The 22,179-nt window shown below is 38.3% G+C and overlaps 1 non-coding gene across 1 annotated transcript; it reads left to right on the top strand.

Moving 5' to 3' along the window:
• The first annotated feature begins 19,570 nt into the window (after positions 1-19,570).
• LOC119928028 lies at positions 19,571-19,708 on the top strand. The gene has a single exon (XR_005450988.1). It is a non-coding gene; the product is annotated as a small nucleolar RNA SNORA7 (small nucleolar RNA).
• Positions 19,709-22,179: the final 2,471 nt, after the last annotated feature.

Here is a 22,179-nt window from a genome sequence, read left to right as displayed (position 1 = left end):
TAGCAGAAATGTAGCGGAACCGGAATTAGAACCTATGATCTTCTGATTTCCAAGCCCATGCTCTGTCCACTTCATCATGCTGCTTGAGACTGTGGGGTTCATAGTCTCAACCCCCAGTTTACAGATGAGGTAACTGAGGCACAGAGAAGTTAAGTGACTTTCCCAAGGTCTTTCAGCAGACAAGTGGCAGAGCTAGGATTAGAACTCATGTCCCCTGGCTCCCAGGCCCACGCTTTATCCAGTAGGCCTCACTCTTTCCCTAGATTCTCTGGACCTCAGTTCCATCTCCAAAATGGGGATGAGATACTTGCTCTCCCTTTGTCTTTTACTGTGAACCCCATTAGGGGCAGGGATTGTGTTCTGAGTATCTTGTGTCCAACCCAGAGCTTAATGCATAGTAAGCACTTAGAAAATACCATTATTGTTATTTTTGTATCAGTGTATATCGGTGCCTGTTGGAAGACAAGGGCAGAGTTCAGCGTAAAACATGGTAACCTGAAGTGGCATCACTCTCCTTGAGTATTATCGGCTTTAAAACACTCAATCACCTTACCACCTCCCACTATACCCGCCTGATTCCCTATTACCACCCAGCCCACAAATCTCACTCCTCTAAATGCCAACCTAGCCATTGTACCTTGATCTTGTCTATCTTTGCCACTGACCTCTCCCCAACATCCTGCCTCTGGCCTGGAACTCCCTCCCTCTTCATATAATAGTAAAAATAATAATAATAATGGCATTTATTAAGCACTTACTATGTGCAAAGCACTGTTCTAAGCATTGGGGAGGTTACAAGGTGAGTGGTCCCACGGGGGGCTCACAGTCTTAACCCCCATTTTACAGATGAGGGAACTGAGGCCCAGAGAAGTTAAGTGACTTGCCCAAGATCACACAGCTGACAATTGGCGGAGCCGGGATTTGAACCCATGACTTCTGACTCCAAAGCCCGGGCTCTTTCCACTGAGCCACGCTGCTTCTCTATTCAACAAATGATCACTCTCCACACCTCAAGCCACATCTCCTCCAAGGCACATCTCCTCCAAGAGGCCTTCCCTGATTAGGTCCTAATTTCCTTGTCTTCTACACCCTTCTGCTTCACCCTTGTATTTGATTTTGTGCCCTATATTTACCCCTCCCTCAAACCCACAGCAGTTATGTATATATCCCTAATTTATTTATTTATATTAATGTCTGTCTCCCCTTCTAAACTATAAACTCCTTTTGGGCAGGGAATGTAACTAATAACTCTTATATTGTAGTCTCCCAAACTCTGCACACAGTAAGTACTCAATGAATACAGTTCCTTCATTCATTCATTCAATCATATTTCAATCATATTTATTGAGTGCTTACTGTGTGCAGAGCACTGTACTAAGCACTTGGGAAGTACAAATTGACAACATATAGAGACAATCCCTACCCAACAATGGGCTCACAGTCTAGAAGGGGGAGACAGACAACAAAATAAAACATACTGATTGATTGAGCAGAGAGCATGAGTTTAGAGAAAAAATAATCAATTATGGTGCATGTAATATTTATTATCAAAACATATGTAAACTTGTTTTCATTAATACATTTCGATCTATGATGATCTTCCCTTAATATCAAATCTCAATTTCATGTGACAAGTTGCTGCTTTCTACTGTTGCTTATTTTTGTAATTGACTCATTCTTCAGAGTGTTTAATCTTGAATATTGTTTCCACTATAATTGGGCAGAGACTTCAGGAGGGCTGGGATAGTAACAGAAGGACTTGGATATGAAAGAGACACTGTAAGTGACATATGCATCAATCAGCCTGTATTGCAGTCACACCCAGACACATGGCTAGGATCGTCCTATAAATAGAGTTGCCTTTCAAAGCACCATTTTGTGCCTCTCTTCCCTTATCTTCAAAAGTCTCCAAATAGCCCATCTCTCTCTCTCTCTCTCTCTCTGCATAAAGGAGAAACAATTGAGCATGGGCTGATGTAGTCAATGAGTTCCTTTTCCTCTAATTATTCTCACTCCTCTCCTACTACACTTTAACTCACATAATTTAGTCCTCTCTTACCAAAATGCTCACTGTGCCTCATTCTCATCTCTCACCATTTTGTACACCTTGTTCTGGCCTCCACCCTGTCTGGATCTCTCTCCCCTTCATGCTTAGCAGATCCATACTCTCCCTTTCTTCAAAGTCTTGTTAAAATCTCACCTCCTCCAAGAAGCCTTCATGATCAATCTCCCATTTTCCCACAGTATTATCCCCTGTGCAAGTCTAGTGCTTCCGTTTCACCCAAGGACTCGGGTATTCACCATCCTAATCCTTCCCCTGAAATTCATATTTATCATATATCCTATAATCATATTTATTGAGTGTTTACTATGTGCAGAGCACTGTACTAAGCACTTGGGAGAGTATAATATCCTGGCCACACTTTTATATGCATCTCCCAAGCTCTTAGTACAGTGCTCTGCACACAGTAAGCGCTCAAAAAATATGATTGAATGAATGAGTGAATAGGTGGTGTGGGGCTGGAAGATTTATTTTGTTTTGTTAATATGTTTTGTTTTGTCGACTGTCTCCCCCATCTAGACTGTGAGCCCGTTGTTGGGTAGGGACCGTCTCTAGACGTTGCCAACTTGTGCTTCCCAAGCGCTTAGTACAGTGCTCTGCACACAGTAAGTGCTCAATAAATACGATTGAATGAATGGGTGAATAGGTGGTGTGGGGCTGGAAGATTTATTTTGTTAATATGTTTTTGTTTTGTTGTCTGTCTCCCCCTTCTAGACTGTGAGCCCGCTGTTGGGTAGGGACCATCTCTATACGTTGCCAACTTGTACTTCCCAAGTGCTTAGTACAGTGCTCCGCACACAGTAAGCGCTCAATAAATACAATTGAATGAATGAATGAATGAATGAATGTTGCTTCTCCCTCCCTGTCTGTCTCCCCTACTAGGTTTGCAAATTCTTGAGGGCAGAGATCATGTCTACTACCACCATTGCACTGTACTAAGCATGTAGCTTCTCTGTGCCTCAGTTATCTCATCTGCAAAATGGGGATTCATTCATTCATCCAATCGTATTTATTGAGCGCTTACTGTGTGCAGAGCACTGTACTAAGTATTTGGGAAGTACAATTCAGCAATAAATCGTGATTAAATCCTACTCCCTTCTCCTTAGACCGTGAGCCCCACGTGAGACTGGGTCTGTATTCAACTGATCATTTTGTATCTACCGCAGGCCTTAGAATAGAGCTTAATAAGTGCTTATAACAAGTACCATTAAAAAAACAAACTTATCTTAGTGCTGTGTTCAAAGTCAGCTACCTATACACCCATACAGCAGATACCTAGTCATTTACCATATATTTTGTCTAAAGGCCTTTAGAACATGAAATACGACATGAGAAACAATATTCAAGATTAAAACATTCTGAAGGATTAGTCATTTATGAAAATAAGCCGCAGTAGAAAACTGTACCTTGTCAAGTAAAATTATGATTTGATATTAAATGAAGATCAATGGAGATTGAAATATATTAATGACAAGAACTTTACATATTTTCTGATAATAAATAGTAGCCATATCACAATTGATTACTTTTGGCTGCCCAGGAGAGAATTTTTGGAAGGTAGAAAACTGCAGTACTGTAATTTATCAGATAATAACCCAATTCTAATCAAACTAGATTTGAAAAATTAACCTCCAAAATAAACTGGTCGATAAATAATTATATAATTGCCCAGAAATATATTCACATGCACATTTGAAATTGAAACATTTTTTTTTCAATTTCTTAGAAAGATTTCACAGGAAACACTCTCATCAGAAAGCTAGAAAATATCATTCAAGTTATAAGAACATGGCTTGCAACCCCATGAAAAAGGTTAGAACACACCAACAAGGAGACCCATGAGCAAAAAGAAAAGGCTGAGAATATCATCAGAAAAACACAGGCAGAAAAAGCACACAGAGGCCCTGGACCTGCTTGCATGGAACAATCAACAGCATTTCTAAATTCAAAGATGAAGCCCTGGATTACAAAGGCAAAGACCTTCCAACTAAAGACCCAAAGCCCCATTAGCATATCAATTAGGGATATCAACCAGCTTCTGCAGGGGTAACAAAGATGGAAACATGTGAATGTCTATATTATGAAGGGAGAAATGAATAAAAGAACAGAAAATCACTTCTTTTATGAGATTTTCTATGGACCTGGAATCTCAAAACAGGGAATGTTGGCTCTTTGCTTGCCGGTTTAGAATATTAAAATATGATTCCAAAATTTCAAAAAGAATAAATTGAAACAATGTTCACTATTAATCTGAAGGCAAAGGTTTTAACCAAAAATCTAAAGTGAACTCAGAGTCCAAATGCAATTAAAAGTGCAATTACAATTTACTGCACTAGATTTTGTCACAGTGAGTGTGTTTCAGGATGTAAATTTCAACAAGGGTTGCATTTATTTTATTTGTACATATTTATTATTTATTTTATTTGTACATATTTATTCTATTTATTTTATTTTGTTCATATGCTTTGTTTTGTTGTCTGTCTCCCCCTTCTAGACTGTGAGCCCACTGTTGGATAGGGACCATCTCTATATGTTGCCAACTTGTACTTCCCAAGGGCTTAGTACAGTGCTCTGCACACAGTAAGCGCTCAATAAATAAAATTGATTGATTGATTGATTAGCATATCAATTAGGGATATCAACCAGCTTCTGCAGGGGTAACAAAGATGGAAACGTGTGAATGTCTATATTATGAAGGGAGAAATGAGTAAAAGAACAGAAAATCACTTCTTTTATGAGAGTTTCTATGGACCTGGAATCTCAAAACAGGGAATGTTGGCTCTTTGTTTGCCAGTTTAGAATATTAAAATATGATTCCAAAATTTCAAAAAGAATAAATTGAAACAATGTTCACTATTAATCTGAAGGAAAGGTTTTAACCAAAAATCTAAAGTGAACTCAGAGTCCAAATGTAATTAAAAGTGCAATTGCAATTTACTGCACTAGATTTTGTCAAAGCGAGTGTGTTTCAGGATGTAAATTTCAACAAGGGTTGCATTTATTTTATGTGTACATATTTATTATTTATTTTATTTGTACATATGTATTCTATTTATTTTATTTTGTTCATGCGTTTTGTTTTGTTCTCTGTCTCCCCCTTCTAGACTGTGAGCCCGCTGTTGGGTAGGGACCATCTCTATATGTTGCCAACTTGTAATTCCCAAGCGCTTAGTACAGTGCTGTGCACACAGTAAGCACTCAATAAATACAATTGATTGATTGATTGATTAACATATCAATTAGGGATATCAACCAGCTTCTACAGGGGTAACAAAGATGGAAACATGTGAATGTCTATATTATGAAGGGAGAAATGAATAAAAGAACAGAAAATCACTTCTTTTATGAGACTTTCTATGGACCTGGAATCTCAAAACAGGGAATGTTAGTTCTTTGTTTGGCAGTTTAGAATATTAAAATATGACTCCAAAATTTCAAAAAGAATAAAACAATGTTCACTATTAATCTGAAGGCAAAGGTTTTAACCAAAAATCTAAAGTGAACTCAGAGTCCAAATGCAATTAAAAGTGCAATTGCAATTTACTGCACTAGATTTTGTCAAAGCGAGTGTGTTTCAGGATGTAAATTTCAAGAAGGGTTGCATTCATTTTATTTGTATATATTTATTATTTATTTTATTTGTACATATTTATTCTATGTATTTTATTTTGTTCATATGTTTTGTTTTGTTGTTTGTCTCCCCCTTCTAGACTGTGAGCCCACTGTTGGGTAGGGACCATCACTATATGTTGCCAACTTGTACTTCCCAAGCGCTTAGTACAGTGCTCTGCACACAGTAAGCGCTCAATAAATAAAATTGATTGATTGATTGATTAGCATATCAATTAGGGATATCAACCAGCTTCTGCAGGGGTAACAAAGATGGAAACGTGTGAATGTCTATATTATGAAGGGAGAAATGAGTAAAAGAACAGAAAATCACTTCTTTTATGAGAGTTTCTATGGACCTGGAATCTCAAAACAGGGAATGTTGGCTCTTTGTTTGCCAGTTTAGAATATTAAAATATGATTCCAAAATTTCAAAAAGAATAAATTGAAACAATGTTCACTATTAATCTGAAGGAAAGGTTTTAACCAAAAATCTAAAGTGAACTCAGAGTCCAAATGCAATTAAAAGTGCAATTGCAATTTACTGCACTAGATTTTGTCAAAGCGAGTGTGTTTCAGGATGTAAATTTCAACAAGGGTTGCATTTATTTTATGTGTACATATTTATTATTTATTTTATTTGTACATATGTATTCTATTTATTTTATTTTGTTCATGCATTTTGTTTTGTTCTCTGTCTCCCCCTTCTAGACTGTGAGCCCGCTGTTGGGTAGGGACCATCTCTATATGTTGCCAACTTGTAATTCCCAAGCGCTTAGTACAGTGCTGTGCACACAGTAAGCACTCAATAAATACAATTGATTGATTGATTGATTAACATATCAATTAGGGATATCAACCAGCTTCTACAGGGGTAACAAAGATGGAAACATGTGAATGTCTATATTATGAAGGGAGAAATGAATAAAAGAACAGAAAATCACTTCTTTTATGAGACTTTCTATGGACCTGGAATCTCAAAACAGGGAATGTTAGTTCTTTGTTTGGCAGTTTAGAATATTAAAATATGACTCCAAAATTTCAAAAAGAATAAAACAATGTTCACTATTAATCTGAAGGCAAAGGTTTTAACCAAAAATCTAAAGTGAACTCAGAGTCCAAATGCAATTAAAAGTGCAATTGCAATTTACTGCACTAGATTTTGTCAAAGCGAGTGTGTTTCAGGATGTAAATTTCAAGAAGGGTTGCATTCATTTTATTTGTATATATTTATTATTTATTTTATTTGTACATATTTATTCTATGTATTTTATTTTGTTCATATGTTTTGTTTTGTTGTTTGTCTCCCCCTTCTAGACTGTGAGCCCACTGTTGGGTAGGGACCATCACTATATGTTGCCAACTTGTACTTCCCAAGCGCTTAGTACAGTGCTCTGCACACAGTAAGCCCTCAATAAATACGATTGAATGAATGAATGAATGAATGAATGGGAAATTGTGTCAAGCAAAATCATTTCAAAGGCTTGGCAATGAACCCAGATAGCTCCAAGAGGAAATGTCTGTCTCCCCCTTCTAGACTGTGACCCTGTTGTTGGGTAGGGACCATCTCTATATGTTGCCGACTTGTACTTCCCAAGCGCTTAGTACAGTGCTCTGCATACAGTAAGCGCTCAATAAATACAATTGAATGAATGAATGAATGAATGAATGATATTTATTGAACACTTACTCTGTGAAGAGTCCTGGACTAAGCACTTTGGAAAATACAAATCAATCAATCAACTGTGTTTATTGAGGGTTTACTGGGTGCAGAACACTGTTCTAAGTCCTAGAGAGTCCCTGCCCACAGTGAACTTACTATTTCTATTTAACAAATCTATAAGCATAATGTACTTTGATTTTTTTTCTATGTAGTTTGGTCTAGGTCTTTCTTACATATGGGGTAGCAATTTGTTGAGCTGAATATCAGTGTGGTTTTCAGCTCATCTGTCCCCTCTCTAGCCTTTATTCCTTGCATTTTTATTCAGCCCTCAGCTCTCTCAGCCTTAATTCCTGCTGAGTAGTTCAACTGGTCAGGAGTTGGATCAGTGCTCACAGGGACTTGGAAGATGAGTGAAATGGCTCTGCAGCAAGTGAGGATAATTATAACAATGATGGCATTTATTAAGTGCTTACTATGTGCAAAGCACTGTACTAAGTGCTGGGAAGGTTACAAGGTGATCAGGTTATCCCACGGGGGGCTCACAGTCTTAATCCCCATTTTTCAGATGAGGTAACTGAGACACAGAGAAGTGAAGTAACTTGTCCAAAGTCACACAGCTGACAATTGGCAGAGCTGGGATTTGAACCCATGGGCTCTAACTCCAAAGTCCGTGCTCTTTCCACTGAGCCATGCTGCTTCTCTATTAGGAGACTATCCAAGAAGTGCTCTAGTTTGGGAAGAATTCAGGGTACTTCCAGGAAATGTCACCTTAAATTACCCTGTGTGTCCAGAAATATGCATGTGACGTTACATGTATCTCAAAATTGCTGACAGGAACCAATCAACTTACTTATTTGGATGATTCGGAAACCTCCACAGACTTGGTAAGACTGCTTAGAACTGCCTCATTTGTTGCTGGTACAACTAACCAGGAAGAGTAATAGGATGAGGAGTGAAGACAGATAAATAATAATTATAATTATGGTAACTGTGAAGCCTTTACTATGTGCCAGGTACTGTTCTAAGTGCTAGGGTAGACAAGTTAAGTGCTTAATAAATATGATTGACTGGAAAGGTTGGACAAAATTCCTGTCCCACATGGGGCTTACATTCTTAATCCCCAGTTTACAGATGAGGTAACTGACAACCAGAGAAGTGAAGTGACTTACCTAAGGTCACACAGAAGACAAGTGGCAGAGCTGGGATTAGAACTCAGGTCCTTCTAACTTCCAGGCCCGCACTCTATTCGCTAAGCCATGCTGCTTCTCCGATAGATGCCTGCCAACTGGAGGCCATGTGATCTTTCCTCTCATTTCTCTGAAAACCTTCCACTCGATTTATTCCCACCTCCCTGGTAATGCTCACTATATTTCCTCTGCATTGTCCAGCATAAGTGGCAGGTAAATGCAGCCTCTACTCTAAAACTGACTCATAAAAGTGCCCCCAGAACTGGATGGAGGTCTAGGATTTACCCTGATCATCATCATCAATCGTATTTATTGAGCGCTTACTGTGTGCAGAGCACTGTACTAAGTGCTTGGGAAGTACAAGTTGGCAAGTTACCCCCAGATTTTCAGTCCTTGCAGCCCATTTCACTCTACTCTCAGTTGAGGAGAAAGAAGGCAGAGAAGTCCTAGGGAGGAAGCAATTACTCCTACAAAGAATTCTAGAAAGCAGATCTGTGTTATCTTTATCATTTTCCTGGGAAAACCTCCTGGAGTCACTCATTGACAAGAACAGATAATAAACCAGCAGTTAATACGGAGATGGAATTAGCGATTTGTGGATTACTAATCGTCTCTTGTCCTTGCATCCTCTATAGGAAAATGATGGTGTGTGGTACCCATTCAAACAACCCAATCAGTACTACAATAACTCAATATAATAAGGCAGCTCTGCTCTTAGAGTGAAAAATCAGTGCCTCAAAAAGAAATGCATTACCATCCAATGAAATAAAACCAAGTAATCTAGAGGCTTGTCTGTTTCATTGAAAGTCATGAGGCTCATCTTACATAATGGTTACACTCAATTGAATAACTCTACAGTAGTCTGTGGCCTTCATATTTTTTTCCTCAAGGTTTCACCTATAGTTAAGGCTACAAGAGCCATTCTCATCTCTAACTCCCTTTGATCTCTATGTTCTTCACTTCCAGAAATCCTGGATGGCCATACATTGTTCGATAAACTTTCTTATAGTGTAGTTGTTTTTGGTGGTAGGTGGCATTCATTTTTTCACCTCATTCAATCATTCGAATTTATTGAATGCTTACTGTTTGCAGAGCACTGTACTAAGCACGCAGGAAAGTTCAATAGAGAGTTGGCAGACATGTTTCCTATCCACAGCCAGCTAGAAGTCTTGAGGGGGAAACAGACATTAATATAAATAAATGAATTATTTTTATATCCAGGTATTTATATTTTATATATTATATATTATATATCATTTATATTTTATATATCCATATACATATTTATGATAATACAATATAATATAATATAATATAATATATAATATAATGTAAGATAGTATAATATATTATGATATAATGCAATATAATATAATGTAATATATTATATTCATACATAGATTATCATTACTATTAATTATTATTAATAAATTATGTATCGATATATAATATGCTATGTATGATATATAATAATACATAATATATGATATGATATATAATTATAATATTATCTATGTATATATAAGATTTTATATGCAGGTATATACCTGTATATATGTACATATGTTTGGACATACTTACTACTCTATTTTATTTGTACATATTTATTCTATTTATTTTATTTTGTTAATACGTTTTGTTTTGTTCTCTGTCTCCCCCTTCTAGACTGTGAGCCCACTGTTGGGTAGGGACCATCTCTACATGTTGCCAATTTGTACTTCCCAAGCACTTAGTACAGTGCTCTGCACACAGTAAGCGCTCAATAAATATGATTGAATGAATGAATGAACTGTACTACACTTTTGGGAAGTACAAATTGGCAACATATAGCGATGGTCCCTACCCAACAATGGGCCCACAGTCCAGAAGGGGGGAGACAGACAAAAAAACAAAACAAGTAGATCCGTGTCAATACCATCAGAATAACTAGAATTATAACTATATGCACATCATTAATAAAATATAGTAAATATGTATAAATAAAATAGAGTAATGAATATGTATAAATATATACAAGTTCTGTGAGGAGGGGAAGGGAGTAGGGTGGGGGGGCGATGGGGAGGGAAGGAGAGGAAAAAAAAGGGAACTCAGTCAGGGAAGGCCTCCTGGAGGAGTTGAGCTTTCAGTAGGGCTTTGAAGGGGGGAAGTGAGCTAGTTTGGCGGATGTGAGGAGGGAAGGCATTCCAAGCCAGAGGTAGGACATGGAATAGGAGTCAACGGCCGGACAGGCAAGAACAAGACACAGTGAGGAGGTTAATGTCAGAGGAGAGAAGTGTGCAGGCTGGGCTGTAGAAGGAGAGAAGGGAGGTGAGGTAGAAGGGGACAAGGTGATGGAGAGCTTTGAAGCCAATAGTGAGGAGTTTTTCCTTGGTTGGAAGGTTGATTTTTGAGGAGATTTTTGAGGAGAGGGGTGACATTCCTGGAGCGTTTCTGTAGAAAGATAATCCGGGCTGCAGAGTGAAGTATAGACTGAAGTGGGGAGAGACAGGAGGTTGGGAGGTCAGAAAGAAGGCTGATGCAGTAATCCAGTCAGGATATGATGAGTGATTGTACTAACGAGGTAGCAGTTTGGATGGTGAGGAAAGGGAGGATTTTGGTGATGTCAAGAAGAGAACTGGAGGAGAGAAACTTGAGGTAGTGGGTGTAGACAACCTGCTCATGGAATTTGGAGAGGAATGGTAGGAGGGTCTGGGGCGATAACTGGAGGGAGCTGTGGAGTCAAGGGAGGGTTTTTTTTTTAGGATAGGAGAAACATGAGCACATTTGAAAGCAGTGGGGAAGAAGACATTGGAGAGTGACTGTGAGCCCACCGTTGGTTTAGGACCATCTCTATATGTTGCCAACTTGTACTTCCCAAGCGCTTAGTACAGTGCTCTGCACACAATAAGCGCTCAATAAATATGATTGATTGATTGAACAGTTGAAGATGGCAGTCAGGGAGGGTAGAAGCTGGGGGCATGTGTTTTGATAAGATGTGAAGGGATGGGGTTCGGTTTGCAGGTGAAGGAGGTGGATTTTGAGAGAAGGCAGGACATCTCCTCTGGAGATACTGCTGTGAAGGATGGGAGAGTTGAAGAAGAGGCAGGAGGAAAGAGATAAAAATGGAGAGAGAGGAGACAGAAAGAGCGGAGCAACCCAAGGGGGAAGTTATGGTGGTGCTGTCTGTACACAGCTAAGCATGGGAATGGGCGGACTGGATCTTTTATCTGTGAACCAATGTTCAAAGGATGTTCCCTTGAAGAGTGGTGAAAATGGGCAGAGAGTGAGTAACAGAGAAACTGCACCAATCCGGAGCAGTACTACTATAATATATTAAGCACTTACTAGGTGCAGAGCTCCTAGTAAGGGGTGGGAAAGAATCACAGGTCAGAATTAGACAAATTTCTTGGGCCTCATAGGGCTGACAATCTGAATATGCAATGAGCATTCATATGTCCCTCTTCTGGCCATTTTGTCATTCAAACATGAAAAAGAACAAATATTTCCAATCATTACTATCAACAATGGTATTTATTGAGAATTTACTGGGTGAATGGCATTGAACTAACCACTTTGGGTAGGAAAACAGAATTGGTAGACCCATTCTCTGCCCACAAAGTGCTTACAGTGTAGAGGAGACAGACAGACATTAAAATAAATTATAGAGCTATACATGAGTGCCGTGGGAATGAGGGTGTGGTGAATATCAAGCATGTAAGGACTACAGAATCAAGTGCACAGGCAACATAGAATTATTTTAGATCCCTACCTGATCACCTGGTGCAGTCATAATTTGAAGAAAATTGTTCCAAATCTATTAGAGAGACAGTGTGGCCTAGTTGAAGGGGGAACAAGACTGCAAGTCAGGAAACCTGAGTTTTGGCACCAGTGGGGACTGTTATGTGTTCTCAAATAAGTCACTTTACCTCCCTTTCCTCGGTTACCTCATGTGTAAAATGGGAATGAATGAATAGTGATCCCTGGATGGGGAAGACCTGTATTGAATGCCATACTAATTATTATAATATAATAGGGTGAAAACAACTCTGGATACATTTGGAAATGCAGTTATTCATTTCAGAGAACAGGAGGTTCTCTAGACTGTAAACTCACAGTGGGCAGGGAATATGTCTACCAACTCTTTTTCATTGCACTCCCAAGCCCCAAGTACAGTGCTCAGCCCACAGTAAGCACTCAATAAACACTACTGATTGGTAAATCGATTGATTGAAGGCTCCTACTTGCATTTCTATATTGGAAACCTCTTTCTGCATTTTAAGGAGACATAATCAGCCCTTGGAATTTATTATTTTCTAATGAGATTCCCTTAGGATACATTCAAACTTAATCTTTGCTGAGATTAAAAATAACATACTCCAATATGAACTACAGTAGAATGTCCCAAGTGAGGTTTCTATTGAATTTGAAAAATGTCAGTTTGCATCTTTTATATTTTATATATTCTTTCAGTTGACTTTAAAGATATTATAATTCAAATTTAGGAACCTACTAATTGATACCAATAAACGGCTCCATAACATAAAACCTGCTTATTCCCTCCATCATTACCTACTCCCAAAATTGTAAAACATTAGAATTAGAGAACTTGGAAGATTGAGATTATCTTCATTCCCTTTCAAAAGGATAAATACAATCTGGATTCATTTACATTCAATTTTATGAAAGCAAAATTATAAACTACATTTCTTTGATGCTCTCAAAATGTAATCTTTTCCCTTGAGAATCAAAAATACCTAGTGCCTTTTCTTCCAAATCATACTGTAAATACTGCCATGTTGAAATTACATTCATGTGAGGTTCTTGATGTTTTTATTATAGTTCAGCAATATCGTTCCGTCATTTTCATATTGTAGTAATCAAGGATGTATATCATGACATGATACATTATGTTCTCAATAGAGAATAAGTAAAAAAAGTATTGTATTGTGCCTATGTTGATAATTTTTCACTAATTATTCAAAGGATATTTTCTCTATTGAACATCCATCTTAATTACTTAATAATATGATTGACCAAAATGACTTCGAAGGAGCCTTTTAGTTCAATGAAGTGCATAATATGTGTTTCAAAAAATGGCCCAATTACATAATTAAATCGATAAAATGGACTGGTTCTAAAAGATGCACATTATACAGATGTTTTAAAAAAATGCAGTCATAGACCAGAGTACAATCCATATTGTCCCTGTCACATGTAATCATTGTCTTGATTTAAAATAGAATTTGCTCTAAAGGGATAGAAAACCAGAGTCCAAAGGAAGGGAAATAAGGGCTATAGAGGTTTCGATAGACAAGGTGATTGTACGAGGCTGTTAATGCCAAATTTCAAAATGAAGAAAATGAAGTGTGTATGCCTGCATTTCTCTACATGAGGTAAGACTTAACTAATTATATGCTGTTGTTTGGGCCCTTTGTCTTTGGACTCATCATTGTGATGCACATTATAGCCGGTGAAGCAAGATATCAAATAACTGTTGTGGGTGGCTTTGTTTTTATTATCTAAAGAGTTTGCTGACATAAGCACATTAAGGCCCAGGTAGTTAAGATTACAGCTCTTTGTCAAGGGCTGATGACATCTTACATCTTGTCCTAAAATTATATTATTTTCCCTCATTTTTGGCCCCTCAACCACCTCACACCTATTCCGACTGTCTCTCACTTAGTAGTGTTGATTGACCCACTCGGGACCGAATTATTCTGGGTGATAGGAGGTAGTATCATAATGCTAGGTAAAGTTAGGGCAGACTTTCCTCTAGTTTTATACTGGACCAGTCAAGGGGTTGCAGTGAGGGAGGAACCCAAGTATTTTAACCACTTTTCACAGATTCATTCATTCATTCAATCGTATTTATTGAGAGCTTACCGTGTGCAGAGCACTTTATTAAGTGCTTGGGAAGTACAAGTTGGCAACATATAGAGATGGTCCCTACCCAAAAACGGGCTCACAGTCTAGGAAGGGGAGACAGAAAACAAAACAAAACATGTGGACAGGTGTCATCAGAACAAACAGAATTAAAGCTAAATGCACATCATTAACAAAATAAATAGAAAAGTAAATATGTACAAGTAAAATAGAGTAATAAATCTGAACAAACATACATATATAGGTGCTGTGGGGAGGGTAAGGAGGTATGGTGGGGGGGATGGGGAGGAGGAGAGGAAAAAAGGGACTCAGTCTGGAAGGCCTCTTGGAGAAGGTGAACTCTCAGCAGGGCTTTAATAATGGCATTTATTAAGCGCTTACTATGTGCAAAGCACTGTTCTAAGCGCTGGGATAGAGACAAGGTAATCAAGTTGTCCCACGTGAGGCTCACAGACTTAATCCCCATTTTCCAGATGAGGTTACTGAGGCACAGAGAAGTAAAGTGACTTGCCCAAAGTCACACAGCTGACAAGTGGCGGAGCCAGGATTTGAACCCATGACCTCTGACTCCAAAGCCCGGGCTCTTTCCACTGAGCCACGCTGCTTCTCTTTGAAGGAAGGCTTTGAAGGAAGGAAGAGAGGTAGCTTGGCGAATGTGTGGAGGGAGGGCATTCCAGGCTACGGGGAAGATGTGGGCCAGGGTTCAATGGTGGGACAGGCGAGAGTGAGGTACAGCGAGGAGAACAAGGTACAGTGAGGAAACTGAGGCACAGATGACCTGCTCACATCACACAATATACAATCCAATACCCTTTCAAAGTCCCTACCATCTCTACTGTAGAAAATGTGGAGTTCCTTAGAGATTTGATCATGTGGAGAAAAATATGACACAAACTCAACCAGCTACCCTTCACCCCTTAAAACAAGGTGGTAAAGATAGAGCAGCAAATCAAAGTAAAATATGGCTTGTGCTACAAATCTTTCCCATCATATTAAGCTGGATCATTTATTCTTTGCACCCCTCTAGAAGGTCTTCTTGAAGTTTAGTGACTTTCTAGATCGTAAGCTTCTTGAGAGCAGGTATTATGTCTACCAACTCTATCACATTGTACTCTCCCAAGTGTTTAGTACAATGCTCCGAACACGTAAAACACTGAATAAGTACCATCGATTGATCAACTGATTTCTATCTATAACTCTGTTTTGCTGTTAAAACGAGATGCTGATACCTGTATCAATCATTTCATTGCATCATTTCATTGAAATGAAATGCATCATCATTGCAATCATTTCATTATGAGAAGCAGCGTGGCTCAGAGGAAAGAGCACGGGCTTGGGAGCCAGAGGTCATGGGTTCAAATCCTGTCTCCACCAGTTGCCAGCTGTGTGACTTTGGGCAAGTCACTTTATTTCTCTGGACCTCAGTTACCTCATCTGTAAAATGGGGATTAAGACTGTGAGCCCCACGTGGGATAACCTGATCACCTTATATTCTCCCCAACGCTTAGAACAGTGCTGTGCACATAGTAAGCACTTAACAAATGCCATCATCATTACTAATGCTCCCATAAAAAGTATTTTTCCTAACCTGTTTTCAGGTTTTGGCTTGAAGTAGAAGTGATTTAGCACACATTGAATAAACAATCCTCTTAAAGCAGGCTACCTCTCTTTTTCATAGAAGTAGCTGTAATAAGTAGCAGTATTGAGGGGCCACTAGTTACAATACTCTATATTAAAAGGGTGTCCACTTTTCCTTTTGAGCCCAGATCCCTAAGGAATGCCAAATGGGGAATGATTCTTCAAAGGAAAGTATAGGTTGAGCATTAATTTTGGGCTAAGCACTGTGATAAACACAATATTATCAAATTGCATATAGTTTCTGTTTCACACAGAGCTCATAGTGGAAGGAAGGAGAACAGGTATTTAATCCCAAATTTACAGATGAAAAAAACTGACATCCAAATAATTAAGTGACTTGCCCAAGGTCACAGAGCAGGCAAGTGGGATTAGAATGCAGGTCTCTTGACTCCCAGTCCTACGCTCTTTAGTAATGATGGCATTTTTTAAGCGCTTACTATGTGCCAAGCACTGTTCCAAGTGCTGGGATAGATACAAAGTTATCAGGTTGTCCCACTTGGGGCACACAGTCTTGATCCCCATTTCACCGATGAGGTAATTGAGGCACAGAGAAGTTATGTGACTCGCCCAAGGTCACACAGCTGACAAGTGATGGAGCGGGATTAGAACCCATGACCTCTGACTCCTAAACCCGGGCTCTTTCTTTTAAGCTGGCTGCTTCTGCTCTCAGGAACATGGCTTCCTTGCCAACAATTATTCCTAATCATATAGATATTTTGAGGATGATGAAATACCCTTTCAATAGGAAATAATTTGGACATACTGCCAATCTAGAGGAACAATGTATGCAAAGAGACAGAAGAAGAAGTCAAGAATAAGAGAGTTAGGAGATTAGTTTATGAAGAATGGAGACAGGGGGTATTGGATGAAGAGAGATTCTCTCAAGAGCCTTCTCATTTACAGATTATCAATCAAGCAATGCTATTTATTGAGCATCTACACTGTTCAGAGCATTATAATAATCACTAATCACACAACCACCAAAAGAGTAAAATTTATGCTCTTTAAACACTGGAACTCAAGTTATGTGTCTGCATCTCTCTCCAGACAGGCTATCCAACGTCTCGGACTAGTCTCATCTATGATCAATACTTTTGGGGGCTATTTGGATAATTTTTCAACTTCATCTTACTATTCACGTGAACAAAACTTTTTTTGTATGATTTTTAGATGTCACAACAAATTGGTGAATCAAACTAATCAAATCTGTCAATCACTTTCTTCCCAAGAAGACTTAGGCCAAGAATTAGTAGGTGATATCTTTGCTCAGTTTTGAAATTTTCGGAAGAAACAATTCTGTATCATTTTAGTATCAAATGCTTATAGACAAGAAGGAAAGTGCTAGCTTGGCAACCTTAAAATGATGTGGAAATGACATGGAATTACGAAGTGTCTTTCCACTGAGAAGCAGCGTGGCTCAGTGGAAAGAGCCCGGGCTTTGGAGTCAGAGGTCATGGGTTCAAATCCCAGCTCTGCCAATTGTCAGGTGTTTGACTTTGTGCAAGTCACTTCACTTCTCTGGGCCTCAGTTACCTCATCTGTAAAGTGGGGATTAAGACTGTGAGCCCCCCGTGGAACAACCTGATCACTTTTAACCTCCCCAGTGCTTAGAACAGTGCTTTGCACATAGTAAGTGCTTAATAAATGCCATTAATATTATTATTATATACAAGCACTGGGTGATTTTTAGTGCTAAGAAGTAAACATTAGCAGAGCAAATTGAAGATGTAGGAAAGTATGTAGACATACAAACACACACACACACATGCACACTAAAAAATAAAGTACTTTTTTAAAAAAATATACAGGTATTTATGGCCAATTAGTTTGGACCTGCTGTTCAAATAATTCACTCAAAGTTTTAACATCCCTTTGCTAGAGTAAAAGTTATCATCATCTAGACATTCCAGACTTGTTAAAGCTATGATACATTTTTTTTAAAATCAAACACAATTGCCTAAAAAGTGACTGAAGAGCAGGCAAAATATTCTCTTAGCATTATGGTAGAATTTAAGGACTGCTGAGAATTAGAACAAAGTTTTACCGATGCTATATTAAAGCAAATATTAAAAGAAGTTTGGTGAATATTCTTACAGTATCAAACACAAAAAGCTGGTTGATATTTCAGAGGAATTCAGTCAAAAGCAAGGGCTTGAAAAAATGACAGAAACTATAACTATAGTATAGTTATAGTACAGAGGTCACTATTTGATCATTAAAGCAACAGTTTTAAAATAAAAATAAATCTGTTGCACTCACAACTTCTTCGTTAGGAATTTAAAAAAAGTCCCATGACGGCTCTCTGATATATTGCTAGTGTTTATAAATCACTTCAAAGAAAAAAACCCAAGGAAAAACTTTGCATTTTGTGAGACAAAAACAACAGTCACTAAAAACCAGTACAAAACAAACAATCTGGGTACTCAAATTGTATTATCAAAAGGGACATCTTTGTTGTTGATTTTAAGATGCTTTCTTCAAGATGGTTAGGAAACAACATTATTTATTTCTCTGTTGATTGACAGAAATTTTAATGTCAACAGGCAAATACCATTAGGAAAAGTGCCACAGAAATCACATGGTGGGCATTTAGGTGATGGAGCTAAGCAGTTTTGCTATTAAAAAAAAAGATTTCTAATGAGGTTCATGTGGTAATGAGATCCTTATGGGGCTTGCAAAAATGGACGCTAACTATTAACCTTCATAAACCCCATTTCATGAAAAAATACCTCCTTTGTGTTACCTCCATGATTTTGTGAATGCATGATGAATCAGAACTAGGAAATAAAAGCAAATCTAAGGACGACCGTACACACAACCTCGGAACTAACATAGTATCTCTACATGAGACTCCTACTCTTAAGGAAGTAGCATGGTCTATTGCATAGAGCGTGGGCATAAGAGTCAAAAGGACTTGGGTTTTAATTATGCCTCTGCTACTTGTCTGCTTTGTGACCTTGGGCAAGTCACTGAATAATAAATAATGATAAACAATTATAGCGTTTGTTAATTGCTTAGTATGTGCCGAGCACTGTTCTAAACTCTGGGGTAGATGCAAGGTAATCAGGTTGTCCCACGTGGGGCTCACAGTCTTAATCCCCATTTTATAGATGATGTAACAGGCACAGATAAATCAAGTGACTTGCCCAAAATCACACAGTTGATCAGTGGCGGAGCTGGGATTAGAACCCACGACCTTTGACTCCCAAGTCTGTGCTCCTTCCACTGAGCCACACTGCTTCTTAATTTAACTTCCCTGTGCCTCAGTTACCTCATATGTAAAATAGACTGTGAGCCCTCATGTGGTACAGGGACTATGTCCAACTTAATTAGCTTGTATCTACCCCACAGGGCTTGACACACAGTAACTGCTGTACCAATGCTATCATTGTTATTTAATCCAAGGTCACACGGCAGACAAGCGGTGGTGCTGGGATCAGAACCCAGCTCCTCTAATTCCCAAGCCCATGCTCTTTCCACTAGGCCATGCTGCTCCTTGAGGAGAGGGAACATATTTACCAACAATTGTTATACTCTACTCCCCCAGGCATCCTCTCAGAGTCGCACTTGGAGAGTTTCCAGTACTCTACCTGTCACGGTTACAGGAGGAAGAGTCGAGCAGAGGCCTGTCCATTTCATTCCTAGCTTGGTCAGTGACTAGTGAGTGGAAGGCAATCTGCTACAAGTCAAAACTCACCTGTGCCGGGCAGCAGCAGATTGGAGAGAGTCGAGTGTGGAGACTTGTTTACTGCGCAGAAGGAGGTGAGGGTAAACCACTTTTCTATTCTTATCAAGAAACCTCTATGGACACACAACCAGAACGATTGCAGTTGGAAGTGGGGCATTCTGGTTGAGATCATCATCATCATCATCAATCGTATTTATTGAGTGCTTACTATGTGCAGAGCACTGTACTAAGTGCTTGGGAAGTACAAATTGGCAACATATAGAGACAGTCCCTACCCAACAGTGGGCTCACAGTCTAAAAGGGGAGACAGAGAACAAAACCAAACATACTAACAAAATAAAATAAATAGAATGTGTCTATGGCGTCACTGTGGGTTGGATGCGACTCGACAGCCTAAGACAACAACTCTACCAAGCTCTTACTGCAGTGTTCTGTACATGGTAACTGTTCAATAAAAATGAGTCATTGATTGATATAAAGATAAAAAGATAGAGATTCATTCATTCATTCATTCAATCGTATTTATTGAGGGCTTACTGTGTGCAGAGCACTGTACTAAGCGCTTGGGAAGTACAAGTTGACAACATATAGAGAGGGTCCCTACCCAACAGTGGGCTTACAGTCTAGAAGATATATAGTTAAGATATATAGATAAGAAGAAGATATATAGTTAAATATATATGTGTCGGCACACATATATTTCTATATACATGTCTATATCTATATATATACACACATATATACACATATATCTATATATCTATATATATAATATATAGATCTATCTATCTATATAGATATATATATATGCCCAGTGCTTAGAACAATGCTTGGCACATAGTAAGCGCTTAACAAATACCAACATTATTATTAGTTAAACTATATGTATATGTAGATAGATACAAAGGATACATATATAGCTATTCTTTGTATTGCCCATGGATGCTGAAAGTTATCTACGTGTACATACGTGACTAAAAAGTCCAATGTTTAATCTACAGCCCTCACCATGCTGCACACAAAAAAGCTGTTCCTTTTTTGGGGGGATGGCATTTATTGAGCGCTTACTATGTGCAAAGCACTGTTCTAAGAGCTGGGAAGGTTACAATCAATCAATCAATCATATTTATTGAAGTGATTACAAGGTGATTAGGTTGTCCCAAAGGGTGCTCACAGTCTTCATCCCCATTTTCCAGATGTTGTGTTGTCATGTCCAATGTTAGCAGTGTCTGGCTCTAGTCTTCCTTATTCCCTTTTGTTTCTTGTTCCTTACAAAGCTTTAGCTCTTTGTCACAGTTCTCTTGATAGCAATACACCATGCTGGTCTGCCCTCACCTGTTATTCCCAATTTTCAGTTGAGGTGCAGAAATTTCTGAGTCTCGGTTTCACTGTTTCCTTTAAAACATTTCCTCTGCCCTCCTTGCCATAGTTCAAGTTAATTAAGCATCACACATTTTATAGGGTGTGATAAACCTACAAAATGTATCTGGAGATAGGAGATGTGTGTGGGTACCCTAATGCTCACCTTAGACAAGTCCATTAAAGTGCCCATTGCCTCAGTTTCCTCATATGTAAAATGGGAATAATGAAACCTGACTCTTCTCAACTCCGAGGGTCCTTGTGAGGCTAAAATGAGATTAAAATAATGTGAAAGTGTTTGAAAAAAAATAAAATACTATACATAGATCAAGACGCGATTATTATGTGCTTATTTTAGCAGTGTTTTTAGGTAGCCAGACCTATGACCCAGATTCTGTTTTGTGGTACTGCCTTGCTATTTTTCTTTAAATAATTTTGCTGGAAGGCATTCTATTTGATTCATCTGCACTTGGTTTATAAGACCATCCTTCCCAAAATATATATATTTTTTGCCTCTAGTGGAAATAGAATACTAAGTCAGCCCCTTAGGCGTGTTTCGAATAGTTGTCTAACTACATGATATTTTTCCAAACATTTTAATATTTGGAGTTTTGAAAGCAATTTAAAGCTTTGGTACCATAACAACAACATTTTTTCTTTTGAAGTTTCACTTTTCTAACACACACTTATGTTCTGAAAATAATTCTAATCATCTACCTGAATGTTATTATTAATCAGAAGAAAACTTGAATGTTTGTCTTTGTCCTTCAACAAATATCAAGAATGCAGCATTTTCACTGAATTTCTAAAGTTTGTTGGAAAAGTATATGATTTTCATTATCTATAGTGAAAATGAAAAAAAAAGCCTCAGTGGTATAATGCCCCATTTACTTGAGTTTGTCTTTATATTGGTGTTTAAAAGGGCAAAACTATTCTTCTCCACAACTGGTTCCAGCATGACTTCCTTGAATTCATATTAATACTGTTATTATTATTTGCATCATTTTATTCATTCAGCAGTTATTATAAGTAAAGCACTGTTCTAAGCACTGGGGTAGGTACAAGTTAATCAGTTTGGACACAGTCCCTATCTCACATAAGTCTAAAAAGG

The sequence above is a fragment of the Tachyglossus aculeatus genome, chromosome 4 (genome assembly GCF_015852505.1).
Source record: "Tachyglossus aculeatus isolate mTacAcu1 chromosome 4, mTacAcu1.pri, whole genome shotgun sequence".
In the NCBI taxonomy this organism is placed as follows: domain Eukaryota; kingdom Metazoa; phylum Chordata; class Mammalia; order Monotremata; family Tachyglossidae; genus Tachyglossus; species Tachyglossus aculeatus.
Note: the sequence above shows the minus strand (reverse complement) of the source record. Positions and strands in the feature narration are given on the sequence as shown.